Below are 22,233 nucleotides of genomic sequence, written 5' to 3'. Positions count from 1 at the left end.
CTTGAAAGGAGGATATAAGCTGAACATCAACAAAAGCAAAACAAGGATAATGGAATGTAGTCGAATTAAGTCGGGTGATGCTGAGGAAATTGGATTAGGAAATGAGACACTTAAAGTAGTAAAGGAGTTTTGCTATTTGGGGAGTAAAATAACTGATGATGGTCGAAGTAGAGAAGATATAAAATGTAGACTGGCAATGGCAAGGAAAGCGTTTCTGAAGAAAAGAAATTTGTTAACATCGAGTATAGATTTAAATGTCAGGAAGTTGTTTCTCAAAGTATTTGTATGGAGTGTAGCCACGTATGGAAGTGAAACATGGACGATAAATAGTTTAGACAAGAAGAGAATAGAAGCTTTTGGACTGTGGTGCTACAGAAGAATGCTGAAGATTAGATGGGTAGATCACATAACTAATGAGGAGGTATTGAATAGAATTGTGGAGGAGTTTGTGGCACAACTTGACAAGAAGAAGGGACCGGTTGGTAGGACATGTTCTGAGGCATCAAGGGATCACAAATTTAGCGTTTGAGGGCAGCGTGGAGGGTAAAAATCGTAGAGGGAGACCAAGAGATGAATACACTAAACAGATACAGAAGGATTTAGGTTGCAGTAGGTACTGGGAGATGATGAAGCTTGCACAGGATAGAGTAGCATGGAGAGCTGCATCAAACCAGTCTCAGGACTGAAGACCACAACAACAACAACAATAACATATTTGACATATGCGTATGTGAGCAAATCGACGGGTAAAAATCGCATCGGAATGAGTTCAAAAATAGTTCAAATGGCTCTGAGCATTGTGGGACTTAACAGCTGAGGTCACCAGACGCCTAGAACGCAGAACTACGTAAACCTAACTAACCTAAGGACATCACACACATCCATGCCCGAGGCAGGATTCGAACCTGCGAGTGTAGCGGTCGTGCGGCTCCAGACTGAAGCGCCTAAAACCGCTCGGCCACACCAGCCGGCTGTGCTATTGCATTTCGGTTGCAGTGTTACATACATCAATGCATTCAACAAGGCGGACATGCATTTGAACATTTGTATTATAAATAATGCATTTATAATGATCTCAGTCAGTAACATACGTTTAAATGAATATGATTTATGATATTCATTATATTCATTGTTCTTTGTTGCAGTGAAAGATATGATAGCATTCACATAAAAATGACAACTGAAGTACGAATTGGTGTTTTGTGTTGTTAATAAATTAGCTGTCATACGTTGATATGCCTTGGAGCAGATAATTACTATGCTTCGGCCCTTGTGCGTATTGTTTTAGTCATGAATAATCATTCTCCTACACAGATACCTTTCTCGAGCCCAGGAATCGAACCCGATACCGCTCCTACAACAAGCAAGCTTTCTAGCGACGAGCTATACGACCAGTTATACCTGTAAAGTGTTTGTTTCCAAGCTCTGGTTTTTCGTTTAGCAGGGTCTCCTCTCTGTTGGTGTGGAGTCCCCTTTAATGTTCTGCTTAGAGCCGGGTAAAGTCACTAGATGGACGAAATGGAGAGAGGGAAGAAGAGGGATGGACAGACAGGGGGGAAAAGAGACTGGCAGACACATGGCGAATGAGAAGATGAACAAAGGGGGGGACGTAATGGACAGGGGAAAGGGATGAGGAAAGGTGATGAGATGGAGAGGGTGTAGGAGGAGATGGACAGTGAGAGGGGGTAGACGAGGTGGACAGAGAGAGGGGGGAGACGAGGTGGACGGAGAGAGGGGGGAGACGAGGTGGACGGAGAGAGGGGGAATAGGAACTTGGCAGATAGAGGGAGGGGGCAAGATTGAGTTAGAGGGAGGAAGAGGAGATGGACAGCTCGGGAAGAAGCGGCTGGGCAGAGGGGAGGAGGAGACAGTCAAGTAGAAGCAGGAGGAGATGGACGGAGAGTGGGTGGGGAGCTGGAGAAGGTGGAGAGATAAACGGGGTGGTGGAGAGAGAGAGACGGGTGAGGAGAAGATAGGCTAATAGAGGACTGGAATAAATACGTACCCAGGCAATGCCAGGTAGTCAGCTAGTTCTACCTAAACATAATATGAAGCCTCTTTGCTTTGTTATTATTTTAATAAAATGTTAACAGTGTTGCAGCTTTAAAACCCTGTAACCTTGAAACTAATTAGGGAACGGAAATGCCTAAAACTAACGATTTACTTATTAAGAAGATAGAAAATGTGATGCCTACATGTCGGGTGCTGGGGTCTGGAGCGAAGCCTACGCTCAAAATCACACCAAAAGCTGTCTCTTTAGTTCACTTTGGGATTATGGACAGGTCACTCCATTTCAGGAACGTTATTGTGCACAAACTACTGTCTGACAGATGCTGCTTTATGGCAGAGTACATTAACATGACGATAGAATAAATCGTCGTCTTCGAACTGTGCCTCTAGTGTGCATAGTATACGATGCTGTAGTAAGTGTTCCATGTCCAGCATCTAGCGTCTTCTTAAGTGCAATAAGGGGACTACGCACTAACCACGAAAAGCACCTCTGCAACGTAACACCACTTCGCTGTTGGCGCTACACGTGATGGCTGTTCGTCCTCCAGATATTCGCCAAACCCAAATCCTTCCGTTGAACTGCCACACGCTACAGCGAGACTCATCACTCCAGATAACTCGTTTCCAGTAACCCATTGTCTAGTGGCGGCGCTCTTAACACCGACTGCAGCCTCGTTAGCACCGGTTACAGTTCAAATGGTTCAAATGGCCCCTGGCACTATGGGACTTAACATCTGTGGTCATCAGTCCCCTAGAACTTAGAACTACTTAAACCTAACTAACCTAAGGACATCACACACATCCATGCCCGAGGCAGGATTCGAACCTGCGACCGTAGCGGTCGCGCGGTTCCAGACTGTAGCGCCTAGAAGAGCTCGGCCACCCCGGCCGGCAAAACATCTCAGTTGGAATGGTACAGTGGCGTGGGCTGTTAATTTTAAAGTTTATAATCCGTCGAAAATTACGAAATACGGCATACTCTTTCGGAAGCTGTGTGATTCGAGTACAGGATACATTTCCTCATTCAAGGTATATTCCGGCGCTGGACAGCCTTTAACAAAAACAGTGATGGAACTATTGACACCTTGTGATGGAAAGTGGCATCGCCTCTGCATGGATTATTCGTATAAAAGTGTAGCAGAGAAGTTACTTGAAAAGAAAATTCGAGTTTGTTTAACGGTACGGAAAAATAGAGGATTTCAGGAAAACTAAAGCACGCAAGCTCGTTCTGAGACACCATACTTGTGTTTGAAGCCTGTTATCAACGGAAAGGTGAGAAGCGGCCGGCGACAAGTCAAGTAACCCGAACTAGCGCTGCCGGCGCCATGCGAATAAATTTGTACGAGACGTGCGGACGGCAAAGTGTTATTATTATTATTAGTATTTTTTTCCTTTATTGTAATTTTGATATCCGTACAACAACAGGTAGGCTGGCAGGAGCACCTGACACCGCTCTTCAGCCTTAGAGTTAACAATGATAAAACATATAGAAGACACATAGGAGATTGAACAATTGGCGGGTAAAAAACAGTAGACACTGAACATAAAAAAGACGAAGCCGTTCACACTAGACGAAAAACCACTAAAACTGTCGACACGACGCACAAACACTGATGATTTCGACGGCACATGTGAACGTTGAAGCGTGACGGCGGACACTAATCACAAAACACGACAGCACAACACACGAGAAACGGATGGCGATGATCTCCGGCGTGCGAATGTCCATGTAGCGTGTGCGAGTCTGGGGAACTGCCAATAGGGGAAGAAGGGGGAGGGGGAGGGAGAGGGAAGAGCAAAGATGCCAATGGCATAGAAGATGGGAGGAGGAACGGAGGTATGGGGGAGGGGAAGCCCGGGGGAGGAGTGGGGAGTAAGGGAGGAAGGAGGGAGGGGGGAGAGAAAGGAGAGAGGGTGCCCAAAGAAACAAAGTTGGTAGGAGGGGTAAATGGAGGGGAGGAGGGCACCATCAGGGAGGGGGAGCTGGCAGAAGCCATCTTGGGAGAGGGTATGGAGAGTGGAGAGATGGAGAGTGGAGAGATGGAGAGCAGGTGGGACGTGGAAGTACAGGTGCGGCAGCAGACGGTGGTGGGAGAGGATGGGAGAGACCAGCGGGTGAGGAGGATCGAGTTTGTTGGAGGTGTAGGGGATCCGTATCCATTCGAGGAAAACGAGGAGGTGGGGAAGGGAATTTGGTCGTACAGGAACCGCATGGGGGAGGGGAGACGGATGCGACAGGCGAGGCGAATAACATGGCATTCGAGGATCTGAAGGGATTTGTAAAAGGTTGGGGGAGCGGAGATCCAGGCAGGGTGGTCGTAGCAAAGGATGGGGCAAATGAGGGATTTATAGGTATGGAGGATAGTGGAGGGGTCCAGACCCCAAGTACGGCCGGAAAGGAGTTTAAGGAGACATAGTTGGGAGCGTGCCTTGGCTTGGATCGCCCGGAGGTGGGGGGTCCAGGAGAGGCGACGGTCGAGGGTGACACCAAGGTATTTAAGGGGGGTGAGAGCGATAGGACGGCCATAGATGGTGATGTAGAAATCGAGGAGGCTGAAGGAAGGGGTGGTTTTGCCTACTATGATCGCCTGGGTTTTGGCAGGATTGACCTTAAGCAACCACTGGTTGCACCAAGCAGTGAACCGGTCAAGATGAGATTGGAGAAGGTGTTGGGAGCGCTGCAGGGTGGGGGCAAGGGCAAGGAAGGCGGTGTCATCGGCGTACTGGAGAAGGTGGATAGGGAGTGAAGACGGCGGCATGTCCGCCGTATACAAGAGGTACAGAAGAGGGGAGAGGACGGAACCCTGGGGCACACCAGCAGAGGGGAAAAAGGTGTAGGAATCCGTGTTGTGGATGGTGACGTAGGAAGGCCGTTGGGAAAGAAAGGAGCCGATCAGACGGACTTCGTTAATAGGAAGGGCGAAGGTTTGGAGCTTGAAGAGGAGACCGAATTGCCACACGCGGTCATAGGGTCGTTCAAGGTCAAGGGAGAGGAAGATGGCGGAATGACGGCAATTAAGCTGTTCGGAGAGGAGATATTATTATTAGTAGTACTAGTAGCTTTATTCATCCGTAGAACTCATTCTACAAAGATATAGGTCAAAGTATTTACAAATTTAGATCAATTTAAAATAAGCTAATTCGTATACACATATTTCAAGACTTCTACAATACTGGCCATTAAAATTGCTACACCACGAAGATGACGTGCTACAGACGCGAAATTTAACCGACAGGAAGAAGATTAGCTTTTCAGAGCATTCATACAAGGTTGGCGCCGGTGGCGACACCTACAACGTGCTGACATGAGCAATGTTTCCAACCGATTTCTCATACACAAACAGCAGTTGATTGGCGTTGCCTGGTGAAACGTTGTTGTGATTCCTCGTAAGGAGGAGAAATGCGTACCATCACGTTTCCGACTTTGATGAAGGTCGGATTGTAGCCTATTGCGATTGCGGTTTATCGTATCGTGACATTGCTGCTCGTTTTGGTCGCGATCCAACGACTGTTATCAGAATATTGAATCGGTGGGTTCAGGAGAGTAATACGGAACGCCGCGCTGGATCCCAACGACCTCGTATCACTAGCATTCGAGACTACAGGTATCTTATCCGCATGACTGTAACGGATCGTGCAGCCACGTCTCGATCCTTGAGTCAATAGAAGGGGACGTTTGCAAGACAACCATCTGCACGAACAGTTCGACAACGTTTGCAGCAGCACGGGCTATCAGCTCGGAGACCATGGCTGTGGTTACCCTTGACGCTGCATCACAGACACGAGCGCCTGCGGTGGTATACTCAGCGACGAACCTGGGTGCACCAATGACAAAACGTCATTTTTTCGGATGAATCCATGTTGTGTTTACAGAATCATGATGGTCGCATCCGTGTTTGGCGACATCGCGGTGAACGCACATTGGAAGCCAGTATTCATCATCGCCATACTGGCACATCACTCGGCGTGATGGTATGGGCTGCCATTGGGTACACGTCTCAGTCACCTCTTGTTCGCATTGACGGCACTTTGAACAGTGGACGTTACATTTCAGGTGTGTTGTGACCCGTGGCTATACCCCTCATTCCCTGCGAAACCCTACATTTCCGAAGGATACTGCACAACCGCATGCATAACTCGTAAATTACTCGTAATTACACTCACGCATCATTCATACTGCTAAAAGACCTTTATAACATTTTATATGCACAAAAAGACATAACACTTTATGAAAATAATAGAACAGTTTATGAAAACCATTTTATTACTTTAGTGCATTCTAGTGGGCTCAATCGAAATTAAATCATAGTCCCCTATCCAATACTGTCCTCTATCGGCTGATACATAAACTACGTGCGCGTCCAGTCTCACGTCACCATCTGTCACTATCCAGCTCTGAGACACATCTCGTACTTAACCGCCTCAAGGCAGGATCGGTATACGGCGCTACGCCTCAGCAGGTTAATGTAAGTGCGAGATAAGACACTGCAAAATACTGTTGACTGATAACTGGTGCATCCGCCTGCGTTGTGCAAATGGCAGATGTCAGTTTGTGGGATGGAGTTACAGGTCTGTTACATAGTCAATACCGAGATGGTTAATGCTGTTTGTCGATGACACTGAAGATGCCATCCAATGATGTCCCATAGGTGCTCGATTGGAGACATGTCTGGTATCGAGCACGCCAAGGCAACATTTGAACACATTGTAGAGCATCGTCGGTTACAACAGCAGTAAGTGGGAGAGCGTTATCCTGTTGAAAAATACCCCTGGGAATGCTGTTCATGAATAGTACACAATAGGTCTAACCATCAGACTGACGTACATACGTGCAGTCATCTACATCTACATCCATCTCCGCAAGTCACCTGACGGTGTGTGGCGGAGAGTACCTTGAGTACACCTATCGGTTCTCCCTTCTATTCCAGTCTCGTATTGTTCGTGGAAAGACAGATTGTCGGTATGTCTCTGCGTGGGCTCTAATCTCTCTGATATTATCATCATAGTCTCTTCGTGAGATGAACGTAGGAGGGAGCAATATACTGTTTGACTCCTCGGTGAAGGTATGTTCTCGAAACTTCAACAAAAGCCCGTACCGAGCTACTGAGCGTCTCTCTTGCAGAGTCTTCCACTGAAGTTTACATGTCATTTCCGTAACGCTTTCGCGATTACTAAATGATCCTGTAACGAAGCGCACTGCTCTCCGTTGGATCTTCTCTATCTCTTCTATCAACCCAATCTGGTATGGATACCACACCGGTGAGCAGTATTCAAGCAGTGGGCGAACAAGTGTACTGTAACCTACTTCGCCGGCCGTGGTGGCCGACAGGTTCTAGGCTCTGCAGTCTGGAACCGCGCGACCGCTACGATCGCAGGTTCGAATCCTGCCTCGGGCATGGATGTTTGTGATGTCCTTAGGTTAGTTAGGTTTAAGTAGTTCTAAGTTCTAGGGGACTGATGACCTCAGAAATTAAGTCCCATAGTGCACAGAGCCATTTGAACCATTTTGTAATCTACTTCCTTTGTTTTCGGACTGCATTTCCTTAGGATGCTTCCAATGAACCGCATGCACGACCGCATGTTGCAGGTCCTGTATGGGCCTTTCTGGATACAGAAAATGTTCGACTGCTGGCCTGGCCAGCACATTCTCCAGATCTCTCACCAATTGAAAACGTCTGGTGGATGGTGGCCGCGCAACTGGATGGTCACAATACGCCAGTCACTACTCTTGATGAACTGTGGTATCGTGTTGGAGCTGCATGGGCAGCAGTACATGTACACGCCATCCAAGCTCTGTTTGACTCAATGCCCAGGCGTATCAACGCCGTTAGTACAGAAACGGTACAGTAGTTTCCGCTCTATAAGCAGTAGGTTTCGCTGCTCGTTCGCACCGGGAAATAGAAACAGAGGCGGCTCCGCAGGCAATTTTATTACACGACGCGGCCGGCTGCGGGTGCAACAGAACCCATGTGGACGGGTGGAAAGAAATGTGTCAGGCTTCATAATACGTATTTATATGTGTTCTGTATTATGCATTTCTTGTACGTGAATGTGAATCTGCACATGAAGTTTCCTAATCCTCGTCCCACCTTTCCGTAAAGCGTGGCCAAATCTTTGTTGGGAAGTAGTTCTGTAGTATAGTAGTGCCAACCTTACGCCTGGGTATGGGATCAGAGAGACAGCACAGGCAGGTAAAAGTCAAAGACTTTCCAGTGTCACAAGATTTGGGGTGGAGAGGTTGGTCACGGCCAAGTGGTTCGACCACCCCCTCCACCGGGGCCCAGGAAGACATCCGGGTTCCCGCCATATTCGATGAGGGGAGTGTTACAAAAGACGGGTAAGTGAGCAGACGTGCCCTCAGTGCGTCTGTCTCAATGTTCACGCATGGAAGAAAGGTATTTGAATATTTTTACTAATTCTCTTATTTCCAGCTTCGGCTTGTGTGACGAAACGAATGTGCTCGTTTAATCCCGGAAATTTGACCCCTGTGTTAAAGTATCTGGTCCCCAGTTTGCCCGTTATCCTCCTCACATAGTGAATGTCCTATGTAAAATATTGGGAGACTTTGGTGGTATACATTTGGCCAACGCAATTCCGTCTTACCCGTAGAAATGTGCGTGCAGATTAGTATATAATATACCCGAGCTATAAGTTGTTAAATTGTAATGACTGTAAACTGAAATAATTGCTGCAATCTCTGTAAAGTCAAGTGATAATGTTTGAAATAAATAGGTAATCAACTGTCATCAATCTTTAACATACCTTAAAAATCACAAAGAAGTCAAGTTAAAGGAATTTATTTAAAATAAAAGCTATAGAATGCAGGGACCCACACATCAGCGTGTGAGCCCTCCGGCCCCTTGCCTAGTATCGTACAGAAAGGGCACGCTCTCTAGGTAGCGCTATCAAGCTCCCCTCCCCAGTTATCCGTTGCGCAATTTTCATTCAGGGCTTGACGACATCAACTTTCATCTGGCGTCCCTAGGCAAGGAGGTTAGACGGTAAACTTTCAGTACGGCCAGAGGTGGTTGTTCTGGGTACTGATTTCTCAGGATCTATGCACTCAAATTGCGCGAAAACGTTATCACATGTCAGTTCTAGTATAATATATTTGTCCAATGAACACCCGTTTATCATCTGTATTTCTTCTTGGTGTAGCAATTTTAATGGCCAGTAGTGTAGTTAGAGACAACCATTAGATTTACTCCAGGTATATAATACGTTTTTTTACAAATAATGTATTAAATAATGTAATGCCACATTGTTCAATCATATTTCACTACCAGTCACTGCACACACTATACACACATCGTTTCGTAACACTTCACAAACTACACACACACACACACACACACACACACACACACACACACACGCACACACACGCACACACACGCACACACATGCACACACATGCACACACATGCACACACACACTAGTGGATTAATTACATGTGAGACATGTTTGAAGTGGTGATGAAGCCATGCAGTATTTTCGGTCGCAGGTACGTAACGGAGTCCTGAAAACGCATCGGTGCGCGTCGTATTGCGGGAGAACCGCCGGTACGGTGAGGCGGGTTAACGCGGCTGCAGTGATCGATGTTTTCGCCAGATTTGGCACGGCGGCTCGTTGGCGATGAGTGGGGAGGCGGGAGGGGGCAGCGTCGGAGTTAGCCCGTACCAGCTGCCGCTGGCGGCTTAGGTCAGGGCGCGGCCGTTCAGTCCTGGGCTGCAGGGAGTCTGTTGCAGCCATGAGCCGTTGGACGCGCAGAACTCCAGCAGCTGGAGGGTCGCAGCTGTTCGTGCCGCGAACGGTCGCGCCGGCGACTGCTGCTTGCGTAATAGATGATTTGCTGTAGTCAAGTAAGTCTAACCTTTAGATTAAGAAGCAAACGATTCCTTAAGCTCTGCAAACGTTATATGTTTCTACCTACATCTACATACGTACTCCGCAATCCACGGTGCTTGGCGGAGGGTACCTCGTACTACAACTAGCATCTTCTCTCCCTGTTCCACTCCCAAACAGAACGAGGAAAAAATGACTGCCTATATGCCTCTGTACGAGCCCTGATCTCTCTCATCTTACCTTTGTGGTCTTTCCGCGAAATGTAAGTTGGCGGCAGCAAAATTTTACTGCAGTCAGCCACAAATGCTGCTTCTCTAATGAAACTTCCTGGCAGATTAAAACTGTGTGCCAGACCGAGACTCGAACACGGGATTTTTGCCTTTCGCGGGCAAGTGCTCTACCAACTGAGCTACCCAAGCACGACCCATGCCCCGTCCTCACAGCTTTACTTCTGCCAGTACCTCGTCTCCTATCTTCCAAACTTTACAGAAGCTCTCCTGCGAAACTTGCAGAACTAGCACTCCTGAAGAAAGGATATTTTCAGGAGTGCTAGTTCTGCAAGTTTCGCAGGAGAGCTTCTGTAAAGTGACTGTGTCAAGCGCTACTCTACTAATGGAGTATTCGAACATTACAGGATTCTTTTTCCTATTCATCTGCCTTAATTTACATTTATCTATATTTAGAGTTAGCTGCCATTCTTTACACCAATCACAAATCCTGTCCGAGGCATCTTGTATCCTCCTACAGTTACTCAACGACGACACCTTCCCGTACACCACTGCATCATCAGCAAACAGCCGCACATTGCTATCCACCCTATCCAAAAGATCATTTATGTAGATAGAAAACAGCGGACCTTCCACACTTCCCTGGGGCACTCCAGATGATACCCTCACCTCCGATGAGCACTCACCATCGAGGACAACGTACTGGGTTCTATTACTTAAGAAGTCTTTGAGCCACTCACATACTTGGGAACCAATCCCATATGCTCGTACCTTAGTTAGGGGTGTGCAGTGGGGCACCGAGTCAAACTCTTTCCGAAAGTCAGGGAATATGGCATCCGTCTGATACCCTTCCTCCGTGGTTCGCAAGATATCATGTGGGAAAAAGGGCGAGTTGCGTTTCGCAGAAGCGATGCTTTCTAAAGCCGTGCTGATGCATGGACAGCAAATTCTCTGTGTCAAGGAAATTCACTATATTCGAACTGAGCATATGTTCGAGAATCCTGTAACAAACGGATGTTAAGGATATTGGTCTGCAATTTTGAGGATCCGTCCTTCTACCCTTCTTATATACAGGCGTCACCTGCGCTTTTTTCCAGTCGCTCGGGACTTTACGTTGGGCAAGAGATTCGAGATAAATGCAAGCTAAGTAAGGAGCCAGTGCAGTACAGTACTCTCTGTAAAACCGAATTGGAACCCCATCAGGACCTGGCGATTTATTTATTTTCAACCCATTCAGCTGCTTCACAGCCCCAGGGATGTCTATCACTATGTCCTCCATACGGGAGTCTGTAGGAGACTCAAACGGCGGTATGTTTCTACGATCCTCCTGCGTGAAAGATTTCTCAAATGCCAAATTTAAAATTTCAGATTTCGTTTTGCTGTCTTCCGTTGCCAGGCCAGACTGATCAGTGAGTGACTGGATGGAAGCCTTCGACCCGCTTACCGATTTTACGTAAGACCAGAATTTCCTTGGATTTTCAGCAAGATCTTTTGCTAAGATATGACGGTGGTAGTGGTTGAATGCTTCGCGCATCGCTCTTTTTACAGCAGCACGAATCTCTACTAACTTTTGCCCGTCCTCATTCTTCCGATATTTCTTGTACCGCGAGTGCAACTGCCTTTGCTTCCTGAGCATTCTCCGAATTGCGCTGTTAATCCACGGTGTGTCTTTTCTATCCGTAACCCACTTTTGCGGCACATACTTGTCCAATGCGTGATGTCTCATAACAAAGCGGCTCTCGGCTTCTTAGAACTTCATCAGGCGGCAACAGAATGTCGAGGCCATAGATATAATCTACATCTACATCTGCATCTACATGGATACTCTGCAAAACACATTTAAGTGCCTGGCAGAGGCTTCATGGAACCACTTTCACAATTCTTTATTATTCCAATCTCGTATAGCGCGCGGAAAGAATGAACACCTATATCTTTCAGGACGAGCTCTGATATCCCTTATTTCATCGTGGTGATCGTTCCTCCGTATGTAGGTCGGTGTCAACAAAATATTTTCGCTTTCGGAGGAGAAAGTTGGTGTTTGCAATTTCGTGAGAAGATTCCGTCGCAGCGAAAAACGCCTTTCTTTTAACTGTTTCCAGCCCAAATCCTGTGTCATTTTTGTGACACTCTCTCCCACATTTCGTGTGTCCGTCAGAAATCAGACACACATACTGCAGATACATAAAATGATGAGGTAATGAGGTTTACAGACGAAAGTATTATACGGATAGTATTACATGTAACAAGAAATGAAAAACTGAATTTACTATTGTAATCTAAATTTTCGTAATAGAAACCTGGCTTAATAGAGAGGAAGAAGGGAATTGTGTTTCTCCGTTCATAACTAAACTGACATTCTTTGTCATATGTTTATTGATATCAAATAATTCCGGTGGAGTTGTCTTTCTGCTTTACATGGCAGTTAAGCATCTTATTTCATGTTCTGATAACGTAATTGTCATAGCCGTGATTAAATGATCAGCATCAAAAGTTGCCTTCTGTCTTGACTGCTGAACAATACTTAAGCTATGCTGTTGTTTTTGTAAACGCAGGTGTACAGTTAAAAATCTAGCTGTTTTCACGGGTACCTGAAGTTTTACTAGAATACGGGACAATGCACCAGTTTTTAAAACTAATGACTGGTTCCTGCTGGCCAGCAGATAGAAGTGGTGTAATTTTACGCACCTTTCTTTTCTATAGAACACTGTGTTACCATTCTGGAATCGGTAAGTCCGAACGTCTGTAATTCGGTTAGACAGTCTGATTCGGATAATGAAACTAATATGAGGGCAACCACCATGCCCGACGAAAATGTGACAGTAGCTACAAAAAACTGGAGCACTATCCTATATGTTAAAAAAGTTTCAGACAACCTTGCGAAGAAGTTAGCCTTGCAACCAAGGACCAGCCTTTTTTAATAACAACAGTATAGTTAAATTATTATTCAAAAGCGAAAACACAATTAAAATTTCGATGGAAAGTGGTGTGTATAAACTACCTCCGAGCGCTGTGTAAGAGTATACAGTATATGCGTTGGTTCACTGACAAAGAGCGGAATGAATTAGGCTACCGGAAAACGAGGAAATCTGGAGACTAGGGAGACTCAGCCTTGTATAGAATATCTTTTAACAGAAATCCGTCCATTCGATGCAGGTTGTGACGTTTTCTATACTATCGAGAAAAGTAAGGAACTGACATTACTGTAAATACACTCCTGGAAATTGAAATAAGAACACCGTGAATTCATTGTCCCAGGAAGGGGAAACTTTATTGACACATTCCTGGGGTCAGATACATCACATGATCACACTGACAGAACCACAGGCACATAGACACAGGCGACAGAGCATGCACAATGTCGGCACTAGTACAGTGTATATCCACCTTTCGCAGCAATGCAGGCTGCTATTCTCCCATGGAGACGATCGTAGAGATGCTGGATGTAGTCCTGTGGAACGGCTTGCCATGCCATTTTCACCTGGCGCCTCAGTTGGACCAGCGTTCGTGCTGGACGTGCAGACCGCGTGAGACGACGCTTCATCCAGTCCCAAACATGCTCAATGGGGGATAGATCCGGAGATCTTGCTGGCCAGGGTAGTTGACTTACACCTTCTAGAGCACGTTGGGTGGCACGGTATACATGCGGACGTGCATTGTCCTGTTGGAACAGCAAGTTCCCTTGCCGGTCTAGGAATGGTAGAACGATGGGTTCGATGACGGTTTGGATGTACCGTGCACTATTCAGTGTCCCCTCGACGATCACCAGTGGTGTACGGCCAGTGTAGGAGATCGCTCCCCACACCATGATGCCGGGTGTTGGCCCTGTGTGCCTCGGTCGTATGCAGTCCTGATTGTGGCGCTCACCTGCACGGCGCCAAACGCGCATACGACCATCATTGGCACCAAGGCAGAAACGACTATCGCTGAAAACGACACGTCTTCATTCGTCCCTCCATTCACGCCTGTCGCGACACCACTGGAGGCGGGCTGCACGATGTTGGGGCGTGAGCGGAAGACGGCCTAACGGTGTGCGGGACCGTAGCCCAGCTTCATGGAGACGGTTGCGAATGGTCCTCGCCGATACCCCAGGAGCAACAGTGTCCCTAATTTGCTGGGAAGTGGCGGTGCGGTCCCCTACGGCACTGCGTAGGATCCTACGGTCTTGGCGTGCATCCGTGCGTCGCTGCGGTCCGGTCCCAGGTCGACGGGCACGTGCACCTTGCGCCGACCACTGGCGACAACATCGATGTACTGTGGAGACCTCACGCCCCACGTGTTGAGCAATTCGGCGGTACGTCCACCCGGCCTCCCGCATGCCCACTATACGCCCTCGCTCAAAGTCCGTCAACTGCACATATGGTTCACGTCCACGCTGTCGCGGCATGCTACCAGTGTTAAAGACTGCGATGGAGCTCCGTATGCCACGGCAAACTGGCTGACACTGGCGGCGGCGGTGCACAAATGCTGCGCAGCTAGCGCCATTCGACGGCCAACACCGCGGTTCCTGGTGTGTCCGCTGTGCCGTGCGTGTGATCATTGCTTATACAGCCCTCTCGCAGTGTCCGGAGCAAGTATGGTGGGTCTGACACACCGGTGTCAATGTGTTCTTTTTTCCATTTCCAGGAGTGTATTTGAAAGCAGTAAACACTTGAAAAAGGATGACACCTTAGTTTTAAGTGATCGAAAACACTTCCTTTTTCCCCTCTATTAAATGAAGTTAAAATTATGCAAATTAAGATTACAGTTAATTTTTTATATTTTGTTGAAAGTATCAAGATCCATGTAAGAAAGCAAATTTTTCTTTGCAAACTTCTGTATCACTCCGTCTTATGAATGTCTATTTGCGCAAATTGCACGCCATTTTATCTGTTGTACCGATATTAAGTTGGCATTTAACGATGGACTACGAAGCTGAAAGCCGGTTTGTGAGGAAACTGACAATAGAGTATTTACGGAACAACAGGAAAGTGTTTCCTTCCTCATGTTGCCAGAATTAGGACGTCGTGTCACGAACCGAATTCACTTAATCTGAGCTTGAGACTTTAGTGTCTTATTTATTGCTTTCATTTTCAAACGGTTTAAAACTGTGTGATGAACCGCACTTAGAATCAGAACCCTGGCCAGACAGAAATTTTCCCGAGAAAAACAAGCACCCCAGATCTAATTCCGGTAGGTGCACACTTCATATACATGCACGGGGTGTTCCAAGAGGCCGGCCGGAGTGGCCGAGCGGTTCTAGGCGCTACCGTCTGGAACCGCGCGACCGCTACGGTCGCAGTTTCGAATCCTGCCGCGGGCATGGATGTTTGTGATGTCCTTAGGTTAGTTAGGTTTAAGTAGTTCTAAGTTCTAGGGGACTGATGACCTCAGAAGTTAACTCCCATAGTGCTCAGAGCCATTTGAACCATTTGAACTACAAGCTATGTCTTGAGATAAGGAATGTCCAATAAACATGCGCCCTAAAGTGCATAGCTTAGAAGCTACCGAGGGAGGTGGCGCAGTGGTTAGCACACTGGACTCGCATTCGGGAAGGCGACGGTTCAAACCCGCGTCATGTCCATCCTGATTTAGGTTTTCTGGGATTTCCCGAAATCGCTTCAGGCAAATGCCGGAGGGTTCCCTTGATAGGGCACGGCCTACATCCTTCCCCATCCTTCCTTAATCCACTTATCTCTTGCAGAGAACATGTGCTCATAACTTTTAAGGTATGCATTTTAGTGCCCATGTTAACAGAAAATTTTTTCTTATTTTGGTCCGTACTACGATCTCCCAAGAAATGAAAAGGAAACAGCTTGCAGTAAAATAAATTTGCTTCACAGTATCGAAGATGAAGATGTACTCAGAGCTCTTCAGTTAAGTATTTTAAAGCCCACGTTTACTCGACTTTCCTAAGATCTATCGTTCCAGGCATATCGCAGAACATTGATCATTCCTCCTGGAACATCCAGTATACTGCGCCTTCCGACGGGGGAACTACTTACACTGCTACAATGTGACAAAAAGCATGGGACAGGATATGGCCATATACAGGGTGGTCCATTGATAGTGACCGGGCCAAATATCTCACGAAATAAGCGTCAAACGAAAAAACTACAAAGAATGAAACTCGTCTAGCTTGAAGGGGGAAACCAGTTGGCGCTATGGTTGGCCCGCTAGACTGCGCTGCCATAGGTCAAACGGATATCAACTGTTTTTTTAAATAGCAACCCCCATTTTTTATTACATAGTAGTGTAGTACGTAACGAAATATGAATGTTTTAGTTGGACAACTTTTTTCCCTTTGTGATAGATGGCGCTGTAATAGTCACAAACATATGTCTCACAATTTTAGACAAGCAGCTCGTAACAGGTAGGTTTTTTAAATTAAAATGCAGAACGCAGGTACGTTTGAACATTTTATTTCGGTTGTTACAATGTGATACATCTACCTTTCATTTATGAAAAAGCATGCTGTTACAGCGTGATTACCTGTGAATACCACATTAATGCAATAAATGCTCAAAATCACGTCCGTCAACCTCAGTGCATTTGGCAATACGTGTAACGACATTCCTCTCAACAGCGACTAGTTCGCCTTCCGTAATGTTCGCGCATGCATTAACAATGCGCTGACACATGTTGTCAGGCGTTGTCGGTGGATCACGGGAGCAAATCTCCTTCAACTTTCCCCACAGAAAGAAATCCGGGGACATCAGATCCGGTGAACGTGCAGGCCATGGTATGGTGCTTCGACAACCAATCCACCTGTCATGAAATATGCTATTCAATAACGCTTCAACCGCACGCGAGATATATGCCCGACATTCATCATGTTGGAAGTACGTCGCCATTCTGCCATGCAGTGAAACATCTTGTAGTAACATCAGTAGAACATTACGTAGGAAATCAGCATACATTGCACCATTTAGATTGCCATCGATAAAATGGGGGCCAGTTATCCTTCCTCCCATAATGTTGCACCATACATTAACCCGCCAAGGTCGCTGATGTTCTACTTGTCGAACCCTCGTGGATTTTCCGTTGCCCAATAGTGATTATTATGCCGGTTTAAGTTAGCGCTGTTGGTGAATGACGCTTCGTCGCTAAATAGAGCGCGTGCAAAAAATCTGTCATCGTCCTATAATTTCTCTTGTGCCCAGTGGCAGAACTGTGCACGACGTTCACAGTCGTCGCCATGCAATTTCTGGTGCATAGAAATATGGTACGGGTGCAATCGATGTTTATGTAGCATTCTCAACACCGACGATTTCGAGATTCCCGATTCTCGCGCAGTTTGTCTGCTACTGATGTGCGGATTAGCCGAGACAGCAACTAAAACATCTACTTGGGCATCATCATTTGTTGCAGGTCGTGGTTGACATTTCACATGTGGCTAAACACTTCCTGTTTTCTTGAACAACGTAACTATCCTGCGAACGGTCCGGACACTTAGACGACGTCGTCCAGGATACTGAGCAGCATAAACAGCACACGCCCGTTGGGCATTTTGATCACAATAGCGATACACAACACGATATCTACGTTTTCCGCAATTGGTAAACGGTCCATTTTAAGACAGGTAATGTATCACAAAGCAAATACCGTCCGCACTGGCGGAATGTTATGTGATACCACGTACTTATACGTCTGACTATTACAGCGGCATCTGTCACAAAGCGAAAAAAGTGGTCCAACTTAAACATTCATATTTCTTTACGTACTACACAAATATGCAATAAAAAATTGGGGTTCCTATTTAAAAAACGCAGTTGATATCCGTTTGACCTATGGCAGCGCCGTCTATCGGGCCAACCCTAGAGAGCCAACTGGTTTCCCCGTTCAAGCTAGACGAGTTTCGATCTTTGTAGTTTTTTCGTTTGATGCTTATTTCGTGAGATATTTGGCCCGGTCACTATCAATGGACCACCCTGTATATGAGGGTTGTATCGCGTAAAAAAGATAAATAAGGGCAGTATCAGGGGATCACCAATTTAGTATTGGATGGCAGCGTGGAGAGTAAAAATCGTAAACTGAGACCAAGAGATGACTACATTAAGCGGATTCAGAAGGATGTAGGCTACAGTACGTACTGGGAGATGAAGAAGCTTGCACAGGATAGAGTAGCATGGAGAGCTGCATCAAACCAGTCTCAGGACTGAAGACCACAACAACAACAAAGGGCAGTACGTAGACGGAGCTGTCATCTGTACTCAGATGATTTTTGTGAAAACGTTTCCGTAGTGATTATGGAGCATGGCGGGCATTAACAGACGCTGAACGCGGAACGGTAGTTGAAACTAGATGCATGGGACATTCCATTTCGGAAACTGTTATGGAATTCAATATACCGAGATCAACAGTGTCAAGAGTGGTCGGACAATACCGGATTTCAGGCATTAGCTCTGACCACAGGCAGCGCAGTGGCGGAGGGTCTTCACCTAACAACCGACAGCAGTGGCGTTTGCGTAGAGTTTTCAGTGCCAACTCGCAAGCAACACTGCATGAAATTACCGCAGAAATCGTTGTGGGACTAGCTACGAGCCGGCCGGAGTGGCCGAGCGGTTCTAGGCGGTTCAGTTTGGAACCGTGCGACATCTACAGTCGCAGGTTCGAATCCTGCCTCGGGCGTGGATGTGTGTGTCGTACTTTAGCCGTCGGCACACGGACCGTGCTGTCGAACGTTAACGTTGAGCGTGCCGAGTTCAACGTGCTGCTGAACGCTCAGGAACGATGCGACTTGTGCATACGGTACGTGGGCCCCAACGTGGTATACGCGATCGCAACACACTCTAGCGGCAGTTGAGGGATGTTTCTAGTTCGTAAATCACACTGTTTACTCAACGGGCGGGCGTAAATTTCCCGCGTTAGCTCTACTAAAACGCTCATTTCCTCCATCGTCAACGAAAGGGAAAGTACGATGTCCAATCAATAAGGACACAGGCTTATAAAAGTTCCGTTACAAAGAGTGCGTTACAAATTTGGTATACTTATGTGCATAAGATAAACATTATTTCATCATTCCCACATTTTAGTAAAACCCCAAGGTCAGTCTTGATCACTGTTCCTGCCCAGTAGCAGAATCTTTGCAACATGTGAATCACGAAGCGTAAAAGAAAAAGGAGCAAAATATCTTTATACAAATAGCGCAAGCTGTCCTTTAAATTAAGCCAATCGAACAAAGTCACCCCTCAAAAAAAGGTGAACTTATATTTACATAACATCAAATATTATAGTATATACTTATATTAAACTAATAATAAAGTATCAAAACCTAATAAAAACGCCAATGCTAGGAAAAAAAATGTGCAATGTCCAGTGGCGAACCACTGCCCCAGCAAACACTTATTAAGAGACTTTGGCGCTTCTCACTACGCTAAACCAACATCAGATTCTTAGCATCTAATCATATTATCGTACCCTTGCTGGAAACCTTCATCGTGACTATGTTACTGATTGAAATTTAATTATAGCAAATTGTGCCAAGGACAATGCGTTTTGGGTGGTTCTTCAGTGTGTGGCTGCCTTCAATAGCCTACGCTCATAATACGCAAGTTACAATAATTCTTTTGCCACGAATATGATGTTTCTCTCTATTTAATTGGAACGAACCAATCAGTTAACAACGCGTTTTCCAGAGATTCTCAATTTTCTGGTGCTCAGAAACGGCATGTATACGTATAAGCTTGAAATGAATGCCAATATGGCGCCCCACAACTCTGTTCTGAAGGGAGACGGCGTGCGTGTGACGTAGGTGGCGTTGTGCCATCTCATTGGTCAACGCTCAGACGCACGCTCAGAATATCTGACATGCCAGATATTGCTCTGCACGTTCGGAAACACTCCCGAACATGTTATTCCACGCTATGACGTCAGAAACTCGACACGCTCAACGCTCAACGTTCGCATGCACGGTCCGTGTGCCGGCGGCTTTAGGTTAGTTAGGCTTAAGTAGTTCAGAGTTCTAGGGGACTGATTACCTCAGATGTTAAGTCCCATAGTGCTCAGAGCCATTTGAACCATTTGAACTAGCGACGAACGTATCCGTTAGGACATTGCGGCGCAATTTCGTGTTAATGGGCTATGACAGTAGACGACCGACCTGGCTGCCTTTGCTAACAGCACGGCATCGCCTCTCCTGTGGTTGTGGCCATATCGGTTGGTCCCTAGATGACTGGAAAATCGCGGCCAGGTCAAACGAGTCCCGATTTCAGTTCGTAAGAGCTGATGGTGCGGCACAAGTGTGGTGCAGACCCAAGAAGCTCGGGACCCAAGTTATCAACGAGTCACCGTGCAAGCTGGTGGTGGTTCCGTAATGCCGTGGACTGTGTTTACATGGAATGTGCTGAGTTCCCTGGTCCAAGCTCATTCACTGGAAATGGCTACGTTCGGCTACGTGGAGACCACTTGCAGCCATTCGTGAACTTCATGTTCCCAAACAACGATGCAGTTCTTATGGATGATAATGCGCTGTGTCACCGGGCCACAATTGTTCGCGTTTGGTTTGGAGAACATTCTGGACAATTTGACGGAACGATTTAGTCACCCAGATCTCCTGACATGAATATATTCCAACATTTATGGGTCATAATTGAGAGGTGTCAGAGACAGCAAAGGCCTTGGAAGAGCAGTTGAACGGAAGGGATAGTGTCTTGAAAGGAGGATATAAGATGAACATCAACAAAAGCAAAACGAGGATAATGGAATGTAGTCCAATTAAGTCGGGTGATGCTGCGGGAATAAGATCAGGAAATGAGACACTTAAAGTAGGAAAGGAGTTTTGCTATTTGGGGAGCAAAATGACTGATGATGGTCGAAGTAGAGAGGATATAAAATGTATACTGTCAGCGGCAAGGAAAGCATTTCTGAAGAAGAGAAATTTGTTAACATCGAGTATAGATTTAAGTGTCAGGAAGTCATTTCTGAAAGTATTTGTATGGAGTGTAGCCATGTATGGAAAGAAACATGGACGATAAATAGTTTGGACAAGAAGAGAATAGAAGATTTGGAAATGTGGTGCTACAGAAGAATGCTAAAAATTAGACAGGTAGATCACATAATTAATGAGGTGGTGCTGAATAGGATTGGGGAGAAGAAGTTTTTGGTAGAACTTGACTAGAAGAAGGGATCGGTTGGTAGGACATGTTCTGAGGCATCAAGGGATCACCAATTTAGTATTGGAGGGCAGCGTGGAGGGTAAAAATCATAGAGGGAGACCAAGAGATGAATACACTAGATTCAGAAGGATGTAGGTTGCAGTAGGTACTGGGAGATGAAGCTTGCACAGGACAGAGTAGCATGGAGAGCTGCATCAAACCAGTCTCAGGACTGAAGACCACAACAACAACAACTGAGAGATCAGAGATCAGTTTATGCACTGTATCCTGCGTCGGCAACACTTTCGCAATCGGCCGCGCGGGATTTGCCGAGCAGTCTGAAGCGCTGCAGTCACGAACTTTGCGGCTGGTCCCGGCGGAGGTTCCAGTCCTCCCTCGGGCATAGCTGTGTGTATGTTTGTCCTTAGGATAATTAGGTTAAGTAGTGTGTCAGCTTAGGGACTGATGACCTTAGCAGTCAAGTACCATAAGATTTCACACACATTTGAACATCTTTGAACTTTCGCAATCATTGAGAGGCTAAAGAGGCAGGAAGGCTCTATTTTTCTGCAGGGAACTTCCAACGACTTGTTGAGCCCATGCCACGTCGAGTTGCTGCAATATGCCAGGCAAAAAGTGTTCCGCCACGATATTAGAAGGTATCCCATTACTTTCTTCACCTCAGTGTATTATTTTTGCGTGCATGTTGATGAAGATCTGAACAGGAAGAAACGTAATTGATCTGTTCAAAAAATTAAGCCCTGCTGTTTTTGCTCTTTGCGTAGTTGCTTGTTTGGAAATTAACAAACCACGAACGCACATTTACGCCTGTTTCTGGGATTCTATCCTTTCACCGTTCCTTCCACTACAAAACTTCTATGTCTTTAAAAAAAAAAAAAGAATGGTTCAAATGGCTCTGAGCACTATGGGACTTAACTTCTGAGGTCATCAGGCCCCTAGAACTTAGAACTACTTAAACCTAACTAGCCTAAGGACGTCACACACACCCATGCCCGAGGCAGGATCCGAACCTGTGACCGTAGCGGTCGCGCGGTTCCAGACTGTAGAGCCTAGAACC

Source organism: Schistocerca piceifrons, chromosome 1 (assembly GCF_021461385.2).
Source record: "Schistocerca piceifrons isolate TAMUIC-IGC-003096 chromosome 1, iqSchPice1.1, whole genome shotgun sequence".
In the NCBI taxonomy this organism is placed as follows: domain Eukaryota; kingdom Metazoa; phylum Arthropoda; class Insecta; order Orthoptera; family Acrididae; genus Schistocerca; species Schistocerca piceifrons.
The sequence above is the reverse complement of the archived record's forward strand: the minus strand, read 5'-3'. Positions refer to the sequence as shown.